This window comes from Chaetodon auriga, chromosome 10 (genome assembly GCF_051107435.1).
Source record: "Chaetodon auriga isolate fChaAug3 chromosome 10, fChaAug3.hap1, whole genome shotgun sequence".
Taxonomy (NCBI): domain Eukaryota; kingdom Metazoa; phylum Chordata; class Actinopteri; order Chaetodontiformes; family Chaetodontidae; genus Chaetodon; species Chaetodon auriga.
This window is the reverse complement of record NC_135083.1, coordinates 17,803,325-17,815,861: the sequence shown is the minus strand read 5'-3', so window position 1 is coordinate 17,815,861 and position 12,537 is coordinate 17,803,325. Positions and strand designations below refer to the sequence as shown.

Sequence of the window (12,537 nt, the reverse complement as noted above, 5' to 3'; positions counted from 1 at the left end):
AAAAGACACACAAACTCGCCGGCCAATGGTTAGACTCGACTCCATTATCTGCGTACGTCAAGACCATACTTGACAGATAACCTTTTTTCCCCTCAGATGTGCATGACGCTGGTTTGGTTACAGCTCGTGTCTGATAAGACATAAGGCACTGACAGCGGCTTGCTATGATACCCAGGTAAAGATCTCCTATCAGCTGCAAAAGCAATAACAGTCAGGAAGTTTTCCCAGATCTAAATGCAAATCATAAGCATGAGTGAGAGCTGTGTGTGTTTACACATTCAATGAACTGCACAGATGACTCAACTCTGAATCTCTGCACTCATATGATCTATGAGCCTTAACACACATTTACACATTCTGCCCTTTGCTGGGCTAACAAGAGAGAATATTAAGAAGAGTGGAGAGCCAGAAGCACTGATGTGACAGTAGCCAGGTAAAGCATAGCGAGGTAATCTAATAGGACATGTAAAAGGGCCCCTCCTCATGGCTTATTCATCACAGGGGATGCCATTACTGAGAATGGGCTATGTGAGGGATATGCTGGCGGGGGCATTTTCCCTGGTGTCACAGAGTACAGAGGAGAGGACAGATGCTGCGAGGCTCTGCAGGCTGATGCAGTAGCAGCAATGCATGCAGATCATACATGCAGCGAAGGACTCTCAGCTGATTGCTAACACTTTCTGCATGATGCATACCCGTGATTCATACTGACACTGACTGATATGGACAGCCACATGTAGTGGATCCCCGAGAGTCAGAGGTGCTCCATTATGCGAGTTTTACTGATTCAGCAATCTGTTCCGGCAGTGGCGTAGCTCACAAGGGCAGAGATGCTAGCTAATCAGGGAGAAACACCTTATATATAATACAAAAACTCTAATGGGCTTAAAACAGGTAAGCATACACCTTGACTTGACGGGTTCAGGGTTAATATGAGATGCATGCAGCTCCTAATTTTGCACCAGAGGACAAAAGATCACAGGGTTCAACTGGGGGCCCAGGCAGAACAAAGTCATGCAAAAAATAAAACAAAAAGCTTGTCTCCTGCAGTGAGAGGCAGAGAGCGCTGCACTGCTGCAGAGAACAGTCAAGGCGCTGATGCCTAAAACGCACAGAATTTATGATGGAGCCACCATTATCCATTCGAAGACCATGCAGTGCACTGCAAACGTCATCACTGAAAGCTGGGAAAGTGAACCGCCAAGTGTGTTTTTGTGAAGGCATTGCAGAAAGAGAAGTTCAACCTTATTGGCTGACTAAATGATGGATGATCTCACTCTCAGAGTTGTGCAACGCGCAAAAGACAAATTTGGTTGGTCAAGATATTTCTATATTCTAGCGCACTGCAGAATAGCACCAGTACAGCAGTGCATCGTGGGTAATGAAAGGCAGGTAATAGGGATTGCAGATTAAGGACGTTTTACCTTACTGAAGGGGATTTTGTACCTGTGAGAATTGGGAAACTTTTGAGTTGAGTGTTGAGATAGCAGCTTTTAGACAACGTCATTCGCTTACTGATTGCAAGATTATTGCTCGTGTCAAGATGTGTGGTGATCTGTGTGTAATAACCTCGTGGTGTGCCTTGTGTTTTGTTGATGTTTCTTGAAATATGACTCGTAACTATTTCTTAAGAGTATAATAAATCAATCACATTTTTTACTGTGTCAGCAGGTGACAAAGGATCATTTTAATTTATAAGTTGATTTTCTTCTTCCATGTACATTCAGGAATTAAAGGCTCTTGAATACATCTCTTTGCAGCAAATACCAAGAGAAATTCTTCCAGGCATTTTCAAAGGAAATTAGATTTCAGAGATATTGTGACAAGTTTCAAATCTCACCAGAGAAGATGGCCTCTCTGTGGGGCAAAGTGTTCCTCATTGAGGTTTGAGCACACTCATATCTCAAAGCAGATTTGCTGTAGTGTGAAAATGAATAAAAGGGGATGGAGAGTTATGTGTGCGTGGAGGGGGTCTCTCTTGTGAGGAGTCCTTTACACTGATGATTCTCGGGGGTGTTGGGGTGGGGGTTGGGGGGGCAGGGAGGAGAGGAGGAGGGCAGACTGAGGATGTGCACACATACACTGACCCTGGAGGTTGCGTTCCCCTTTAAAAGTCCCATCCCTCTCAGATACGCAGAGCTCATGCAGGATCTGCTGCGGCAGTGGGGGAACACTGCTGAGCTGTGCAGTTTATGCTGCCAGCAAGCGTGCAAAGAAGAGGAGGGGGAGTGAGCACGTAGAGGAGGAGGAGGAGGAGTGAGGGAGAGAGAAGGAGAGAGAGAGTGCAAACAATGTCATTCTGTTCAGGAGGCAATGCTGCAGTCAACTTTGTCGCGCCATGAAGGCACATCTCCAGCGACCATGAGGCTCAGAGTGAGTGCAGAGAAGTTTTCCCTCCTCTCCGGCCCGTGTGCGATGCGGTCCGACACTCATCTGTAGGTATACATCTATTTCCTCTCTAGTCTCATTTACCTTGCATGTTGTCTCTTTAAGTCTATCTATTTGCATTGGACAGTATACTTCTTGAATCAGCCTTACAGGAGTTGATATAGAGATGTCGGTGTGCATGCCTGCAGTGTTGAAGCTCCAGGCTGCTTCTGTCTCATCAGTGTCAGCCTCCTCTGCACCAGTGATAACCAAGCAGCAGCCAGCCAGCCAGTCAGTTAGCAGTCAGGCTCTACTGCTCCCTCATCCATGTTTAACGCATGGCACAGGCTGGAAATAGCAGTCGGAGTGTCGGATAGCGGCTGGTTGAGAGGATTCACCATTTGACACAAGGGCAAAGAAAAAAAAAAAAAAAAACGAACCAGGATGCAAGGAGTTTGTTCCACAAGAACAGACTTCTCTTTGCTGACTTGACTTTTAGGAGAGAACAGATAGTACCAAGCTCTCTACTTTTCTCTGGCAGTTGTGGGTTTATATTTAGCAGCAGGAGTTTGTTGTGAATATGATGCTGTAAACTGGTATGAAGGATCTATGGTGTCAGTGGTCCTGTGCTGTCAGTGTCTGAGTGCTGAAATGCGGAAATGAGAACGAGGCTACAGTGGCCTGCATGGGACAGAGGAGCTGTGGTGCAGTCATGAAGTTGTGCTCTAGCTACTAGGACTTTTCAGCTGTCCTAAAAGTGGATACCAGGGCAGAGTGCAGCTCTTTGAGATTCTTTTTAGAGAGTTCTGCACAAACTGCGAGAGGGAAAGTACTGAGGTGTTTGCGCATGCGTTTAGTTGCATTTTTATTTGTCTCTGGGAAAAAACAGCAATGAAAAGGTCTGGTAGAGCACACTCTGTAGCCACTCTTCCACTTGGTAATATCTCTGCAGCAGCAGCAGCAGCAGCATTTGAGCAATCTCTTGCTCTTAAAGTCAGTGTTGCTACTTTTGTCTTTTATACCGTATTGCCCTGTCTACGCCCAACTGCGAGGCTTTTCAAAGGCCATGTAAAAATAGTTTGTGGGCGAAAAAGCTTCATATAAAAGTGAGTCAGGATTCAAGATTGTGCTCTGAAACCTGTCTGGGAGGTGTGGATGATGGATTCAGCCAGTTCACTTTGCCTGGCTTGGTCAGCTCTGAGTTCACCTCAGGTAACTGTGCTAAGACCTTGAAAAAGCGGGCCCTCCGTCATCAGCTGGCTCTTTGTGAGAGAGTCCAAAGCATCTCTCTGGCCTTTGAATCTCTCCCCACTGCAGGCGGGCAACTGCAGGGGAACAGAGTGATAGTGAAACTGTACATGAGGTCCGTGCCACATCCGGAGCCTGACATCATCTCGGAACATCTGCAGTTCTCCTGCTCACACTTTCACTCAGGGTGGGTGCTGCACTGCCAGCAAAGGAAATTGCCGCACTCACCTGATGTTCCTTGCGCCTCACTTCTGCCCTCCCCCCACCTCCCACCCTCTCTCCTCTTCTTCCCTCCTCCTCCTTCCTCGTCTCCAATTTCTCTACTGTAGTCTCTCTCAGAGGTACAGTTGCCCAGTACAGCGCCTCACCAGCATGCTTTGCACCTCTGTGATTTTGACCCCCCTCCCCACCCCCCTCACTGAAAAAGTATGCAGCACATGCTCTCACCATCCTCCTTGAGCAATTTGCCTGAATAGAGAGCGAGAGAGAGAGAAGGAGAGAGAGAGAGAAAAAAAAAGCAAGAGCCAGTGAGCCAGCAGTAGAACAGCAATCCTGCAGTGTCCTGCAGCAGCTGAGTTCCTGCAGTGCTGGCCTCTAATAGCACACATGCACACACACGCACAGACACAGCTACGCACACACACCCCTACACATGCACACACACACACACACACACACACACACACACACACACGCACGCGCACGCGCACACACACACACGCGCACACACACACACACACATGCACGCACACACAGGGATGCACATCGAGACTATCTTTCTCTCTCAGACACAGACAGTCCCTTGGTCATGTGACACAGTGGTGGTAAATGTGAGGGAGAGCAGGCCGTCTCACTCTGGACTGGACTAAGCTGAGTTTAGAGACAGAAGAGAAAGACACACACAGGCTCTGCTCATTGAGCTCCACAGGGAGGCAATGGTGAGATTAGCCGGTTGCCCCCCCCACCAAGATGGTGCATTGTCCCGTTCCAGCACTCCAGTTCCAATGATGTAATCAATGCAGCAAGCTTTGAACTTGCTGGGCTAGGGGTTCCTCCTCCCCCTACTCCCCCTGACTAACACAGATGCAAGTGTGAGGCCTCAGCTGCAGTCTGTGTCCCAGGTAGGAAGATAAATAATTTACAGTTTTATGTGATGATTTAGCTATTAAAGTGCAGAAAATTATTTCCTGTGAGTGGGCTCGCTCAGTGATTGTCCATATTTCACTCTTGTGCAAACAAATAGTTTCATGGCTCCATAAATTAAGAACCAACTTAATTGGTGAAACTATTGCCAGCACTTTGTCAAAATGCTGCTGTGCAGTGTCGCATCCCCACTTTTAATAAATTAACGATCTGCAGGCAAATACGCCTCTGCTGCTCTTTTTACAAAGTTGCTGTAGCTGCTTTCAGCAGGGAAAAGGCAAACCTCCAAGCAGAGCTGGAAGTGCTTTGAGCTCTTTCTGGGCGTAATATCATTGTGACTTTGCTTTTTCATTGATAAGGTCATCAGTCTGTTGACAGGCTGCAGTGGAGAGCAGCACCAGTGGTGTACAGTACAGTGCTTTAGAGATGCTCAGGCAGCCAGACTGAGACCATATTGTAGCAGGTGAGTTTTGCTGAGCTGGTTCCTGCCACTGCACCCAGAATCTGCCTAGTGATCAACTTCCACTACAGCAGTGATGAACTGGCATCACCCCTCCTCGAGTAAAAAAAAAAAAAAAAAAAAAAGACAGCTAGCATCAGAGCAGTGCTGCATAATTAGCACTCGTGGATGGTGATGATTCTGCACATTTGATACAGTTTAATGTGTAAGACTGTAAACAGACTGAAATGTAAGTTTGTTTTTATATCTGTCTGATGCATCAGATAGAGGATTCTCTCTCCGCTGCATTAATACATTACTGTTAAATTCAGATTTGACATTACTAAACATCAGAGATCCAGGAAAATCTTAATATTTCACGAGTTTTACATATCATTGCACATGCATTCCATAGGATTTTCACAGTCATGTAATTCATACTGAACGGCTTCATCTGTAATTGATGTGACCTACTGTGGGTTACTGTGTAAGATGATTTGATGAATCAGCAGCTTTCATTAGTATGCTTGTGCTGGTGCCCGGTTACAGCTTCTATAAACCATTCATTCTGCTGTGTTGAAGATAAAACTGGACTACTTGCTAATGAGAGTATGAATGAAGAGCAAGACTGTAGCTAAGATATTAATTTTATTTGTATCTGTCAGTTTTAAGCAGTAAAGACTGAGGTTTTAGCATTATCCAGGAAAGACAGACAACATTGTGAACTGCTTCCACCCACTGGGCAGAGAGGGTGAAAAGAGAAAGAAGTCACTGCCTGCAGTCAAACAGATTTTTTATGATCTATGACATAACAAAGACGATCTGACAAGTCAGGCCATTTCAAAAATGCTCTTCTCTTTTACACTTTTTCAGTCGGTTGCCATTGTCACCTCACATCAACTCATCAATCTGCTTCACCGTGTCACCCAGAGAACCAATCTTAATGTACCCTCATACACTAACTCCTTCATGTGTTTAAGTGTTCAAAGTAAATGCTGTGTATGCTAACCTATTGAAGCAGGCTGAGTCATGCTGGGTCTTTTTTCTGGGTTTCCCCCCTCTCTGATCCTCTGCTCCTCCCCCTCTGGTCTAGGAGCAGGCTCATACACCAGGTCCGGCTGTTGGTGGCGTGTTGGAACATGCCTTGACTTGTTGTGCTGCCTGAGTGAAGCAGAGACAGAGAGACATCCACAGAGACACGGAGAGAGAAGAAGAGAGAGAGAGAGAGAGAAGCGGCTTGTGGTCAATAGTTTGCCAGTGTGAAGTGACCCACACAATGGGAGAGCCCTGCAGCACCCGTGGACAGACTCCTGCTGATGTCAACACGGGAGTGCACTCACTGGAGACGAGCATGGATGGAGCAGCTCCACTGTTGCTTCGCTGTGCGGTGAGTGTCAAAACTGCGTGCGAATAAAAGCCTGTGACATATAATATTACAGCTGAGCACTTCTGTGAGCATCTAGGTTAATTGTTATAGCAGAGAGGAGCACACCGCACCTCTACTTTAAGTAAAACTTCAGAAACACTAATTAGTGTGGGGAAATCAAAAGATGCTAAAACGAGGCCTTCAGATCTGCTTAATAAGGCCTGTACGTTGATTGAAGTATAAATTAGAAAATGTTCATTTGAAGTGTACAGCACTAAGTGTTGTGAAAGCATCCAAGCTGAGTCTTGATGCTAATATGATGCCATGGTAACTGTACAAAAGGTTATTGAATGCAGAGAACTGTGATACACCCAAACACACAGTTACCAATCACACAGTGGCACAGTAACCTCCGTGCAGACAGAGCACCATCAGTGACCCTTTCACAAGTCCCCAGGGACTCGGCGATCATTGTCTGACCACAGTTTGATCCTCACTGAGAAGGACAGCTGTTTTTGTTATTGTTTTCTCCTCTGTTCAGAATAAAAGGCAGTTTCCATCAGGAGACTCAGCAGGCCGCCTCCCCTCCCCGAAAAAGCAGAGACCAGAGAGATGAAGAGTGCAGAGTTCCTCAGTTCTCACAATGGATTTGCCCTGGTTAAATACAGTGGGATGGGTGATTTAAAAAAAAAACAAAAAAAAACAGGCATCATTTCATCGGTGTCGGAGTCAGGAAGTGTCATATGATTACACATACTGGACATAGAAAAGCAGATAAAGACAAGCCGTGTCACACTATCCACGTTGTCACAAACAATAGCTGCATGTTACTGATTAGCTATGTGGTCAAAACTCAAATACATTAATCACTCAAGTGACCGAAATGATAATCATTTAGTGTCTTGTGTACTATGATCTGTGTATTTTGCTTCTGTGTGGTCAAGCCTGCAGATAGTTACTGGGGCAACTCTGTTTTCCTGTATCCAGGGGTAGTGTGCACCGTGGGTAAGACTCAGAACCACTGAATAATTAACACACTGCAGTTTGACATACAATACTGATAGGTGAACGATAATGAAACCAAATCACATCCCCAAATGAAATTCAAAAACTTACTTCAGAAAGTAGAGGTTAAATGTCATGACCAGGCTTTTATTACTTCTAATCATTTTCTATCAATTTAAAGTACCTCCAGTGGTGGTTTTTAATTGTTAATTTGAAATTAAAACATCTAAAAAGCACAGCCCATATACATACTTGTACTACATAAACCTCAGGAGAGGCTAAGCTCCAGCACCAGGCATGCCATCATGTGTAGCATTGTTCAGAAACCTGGCTCTACAGTATATACTAGTGTCATTGTTGGCCATAAGATGATTAGGTTCGTGGAAAGGGACTGGAACAGGGACGCATGACTGTTTGAGTGTTGTTAGCTGACACTGGAACAACAAAGAAATGTACAGCAGAGAGGTGCAAGGAGGGGCAGGCGCACAGGGTTGGTGATGTTGGGTAGCTGGGTGAACAAGTTTTTTTTAGCATCCAGAGAGATTGAGGACATGTAGGTGGGCCTGGAGTTGGGGTGTATATACGTTATTATGTGTGTGTGTGTGTGTGTGTGTGTGTGTGTGTGTGTGTGTGTGTGTGTGTGTGTGTGTGTTTTGGTGATGTGGTGAGAGATCTGCTTTGTTGCTGAGGAAATATGTTGCCTGTAGGTTGAACATGCCATGACAAAGGAGCATTGCTGTTGTAACAGCAGACTCTCATTACTTTAACAAATGCATTACTTTAACAAATATATATACACACACACACACACACACACACACACACACACACATACATATGTATGTATGTATGTGTGTGTGCATATATATACAAACACACACACGTATGTATATGTATGTGTGTATACATATATATGTATATACATGCATGTATATGTATGTGTGTGTGTATATATATATACACACACACACACACACATATACGACGTGTGTGTGTATACATATATATGTAGATAGATAGATAGATAGATAGATAGATAGATAGATAGAGAAAATGTTTAAGCTTTCAGTTTCTGCACATCGGTGTGCGGCTCATTTATGGTATAGTTTGACACTGGTGCCACAGTAAGATACCTATAATCAGTACAAAATTAGACTTTTTTTGACTCTCTAACAAATCATCTATCATCTGACAAAATAAGACAAACTTACTTACTACTTGCAGTAGTGTTTCAGGTCGTCATAACTCAAGAACATTGCCTCATAAAATAGCATAAATATATGATTTAAAATTTGCAGATTAACCGCTTTGGCCAATAGGACAATGCGGTTGGTGTTGTAAAAATATCGGGAGAGGAGTAAGAGGGGGGTGGGGCATCAGGGAGGCACCGGGGACACCAGCGAGTAGAGCCAGTATATTTTCACATCTAACTTGGAAATAAGGGTTTATTTTGTAAAAACCAGAGTTGCTGATGGAACGGCGGAAAGACAAACCATGACAGTTGTGGTGAGTTTAATTTTGTTTCTGTCGAATGAAGCATGTTACACAACATTCTGCAAGGGAAAACATTTCTGTCAATGGAGTGTAGTGGCTTTTAGGAGAGTGATATAATGGCTGTTTCTGATTAAACGAAAGGGATCCTACTCTTACACAAAAAACTGCAGTGCCTTCGGTCAATACGAGAACAATTTCAAAAATTGTTGTCCCCATTAGTCACTTGGACACAAAAACATGGGAAAATAGGTCCAGGTTGAAAAATATCGAAGCTAACATAACTTTTATCCAGAAAAGCACTTTTTAGTGCCTTCTAGTCATGCAATATTCATCCACACCTCACACTAATAATTTTTTTAAAAAATCTCCCACTACTTTTTTTGGTTTGGCCAATATTACAGAAATAGGAAGACACAATTCTGTCAGTAAAGCTGATCCCAGCCTGAGGCCTGAAACATATTTGTGGACAGGTTTGAGAGCCGAGGCTCACTGCTGCTCCTGCTGCTGCTGTTTGCTGTGTGATGCAGTGAGGCAGCCACTCATTCATTTAGCAAGCAGGGCGTTGTTTTCACTGGCATTCCTCAATCCTGTATTAGGGATTACATCAAGCCCTGAGCAGGAAGGAATTCCTGTCATCATGTGCTCAGTGAAGGCAGCGTCTGGCTCACCACAAAGAGACATGGATGCAGTCATTTGGCCACTGAAAGCAGGTCAAGAGGTGTTCCTGTGTTTGTCAGTGGGCACACTTCTGTCTGTGTGTGTAAAGTATCAGCGGGGCATGCTGTGAAAAAATCAGAGCATCACTAACATTTCTTTCTTAGAAGTAGCTAAATTCTTTCTTTGACATTAGATAAGGTCAATATGCTCCAACCACCTATTAACAGAGGAATTTCCTGTTATACAACAAACGATGCGTCATGAAGTTCACCAAAAGCAGACATGGGAAGCTACAAATAGCCTTGCTGCGGATTTCAACTGTGAAGATACATCAGATAAAGGGCGTTCATTCATCTGTGTTTTTTTCCAAGCATCCCTCCGGACACCTCTCTGTCTCCTTCATAATTCCCTTTGTTCCTGAATTTGCTGCAAATCGCTCTCTAGTATCCATGTTGTCTTGTCAGCAAAGCAGAGTCCACAGGAAGAGGACAGTATGGAATGGTCAGCCCGCCCAAAAATAGCACTGCAGACAGCAAACGCAACTGATAGCGAGGGGGTTTTAGTGCTGTCCCTTTGGTATATAACCACACAGGCACTTGCATTATATGGTACTTGTGTAGAAAGATAGCCACACAGAGAGACACACACAAATAGATGGGAGCTAAATCAAACTGATCTTTTTGTTGCAAAATCATGAGTCATGGCAAGTCTATTCTTAGTTCGGGGGTGTTTGTGTTTGCCCAAGTTGTGTGCACTTAAAGTGATGCTGCACAAAAGGCTAGAGGAGTATCAAGAATCTGGGAACAAGCTTTGGGTCACTTTGGGCAGTGGAGCATGGACTCATCAATGCATTGCACTTATATAAAGCTGAGCTGGGCAGGGGAGAGTGCCTCTTTAAATCTTAATTTAAGATTTATAAAAAGAAAGGGTTAGACATAGATATTTATTTGAATTTTACATTCAAATGTTACTGGCCAAATTAGGTTTATTCCATGAAGCAACTGTCATTCAATCATTATTTCCTACTTCTCTTATAGAGCTTCCGGCTATTGGCTAAGGACCACACCACCCCCAGGCGACTTTTAGCGTTAGGCCGTTGCCTTCCAACAATCACCACCATGAAGCTGGGCATGAAAAGGGTGATCATCTGCAGTGCAGACTCACCGATGGAGGTGCCACGGCGAAGACCAGTCAGGATCCCACTGGGGAGAGGCAGAGCGGAGGGACGGACGGTTGGACGTGGCTCCTGTGGGTGTTTCTCTGGCAGTGTCTTAGCTGGTTGTTGTGAGGAGTGAGAACGAAGCAATCAGCAAGTATACTGCCGCAGAAATTCTTCGCAATAAGAGGCCCTGGGATCACAGCTGGCACAGGGAGAAAAATGCCTATCAGCATTGTAGCAAACATGGATCCTGCTGCTACTGTAAGTTTTTACATATGTGTGCTGACACTGTAGAAATTAACAACAGCTAAGGACCTGATACTGAATTAACTGAAGACAGAGCAACTGAGAGCATGGGCTTTTTGTTAACAGCCTCTACAATATTTACAATTGGATCAAAGAATCAAACTTCCATACTATGTGTTGTATCTTTATGATCCTCTGCTGCCATCTTGTGACTGAAAGCAACCTCCCGGCATGCTTCTGCTCATTAAACACTACAGCAATCTGTAAAACCTACATTGTGTTTTGTTTTTCAGTGTAAAAATCCCATTCATTCAGAATTCATGGCTTGGCCCACCATGACTTGGAATTCCTTATTTTTCAGGTGCACCAAATTTAATTTTGCTTCCTGAATTCTAAGTACTTTTTTCTGAATGCTAACACATTAATAATGAATATAGTTGATTCCTAATTTATCAGTCGCAGCCTGATAATTTCTTCATATTATAAATTATGACTGTAAAAAAGAGGTAAATAAAAGTTACATAAAGAACGATTTATTCATTTGCCTTGTTTGTTTTCAGAGTACACATGCATTTCAGAATTAAGGAAAACTTGTGTCATATGAATCACTCTGCACTGTGGAAAAGCACTTTGAGACCCTTGAAAAACTGGTGTTACAGTAGACCTAATGAGTGCAGATGAGGCATAACAGCCTGGATGCCAGGTGCACTAATTTAGGCTTTCACAGACACACAAACAGCAAACGCAGACACAGCTGAATTTATAGTGTGCTCTTGATTCGAGAGCCAGAAAACGGCTTTTGTCTGCAGAATAACAGAATCTGTGTTTGATTTATCGTTAAAACATGATGGATGACAGCTTTGTGTATTGTAAAAGTGATAACTAGCAGTGTGATTCTGATGATAATGCAGATGTGCTTGCTGCAGACTGCAGGACACTGCATTGCCGCAAACACAAAAAAGAGGTTGCAGTTTTTCTGGGCTGCAGCAATGCAGATGCATTAAAATCCTGCTCTCACACAAGGTCACTGCGTTATGGCTTTATATCTCTCTACACATCACCTCTTTGGAAAACCACAATTATAAGCCCACCAAAGAATTTACAGCTGCTTGACACAAAGCACGGCACGACTCATTACTCAAAAATGTCACAAATGCTCACTCAATCGGGGGGCTGTGAGCCTAATGACCTGTTTGATAACAAAAAATTTACTTTGAGGCAAAAGGTGACCACAAGCAGCACACTATAAATCAATTTGCATTATAAATTAATTTAAAAATTCTCTAATTGCCCCAGAATGTTGAGACAGTCCCTGTTCACTGAGGGCGACAATTTCAGGTTTTCCCTCAATGGAAAGCTTACACGTTGGAGGGATAATGCGACGTCTTACTGTGAACTGTCTTTGAAAAAAGA

General features: G+C 43.9%; 1 long non-coding RNA gene across 1 annotated transcript; it reads left to right on the top strand.

Annotated features, from left to right (window-relative positions):
- The first annotated feature begins 2,158 nt into the window (after window positions 1-2,158).
- Window positions 2,159-11,653, top strand: LOC143327190 (uncharacterized). The gene is made up of 3 exons (XR_013077725.1): window positions 2,159-2,435; window positions 6,291-6,584; window positions 10,757-11,653. It is a non-coding gene; the product is annotated as an uncharacterized LOC143327190 (long non-coding RNA).
- The last annotated feature ends 884 nt before the right edge of the window (window positions 11,654-12,537 follow it).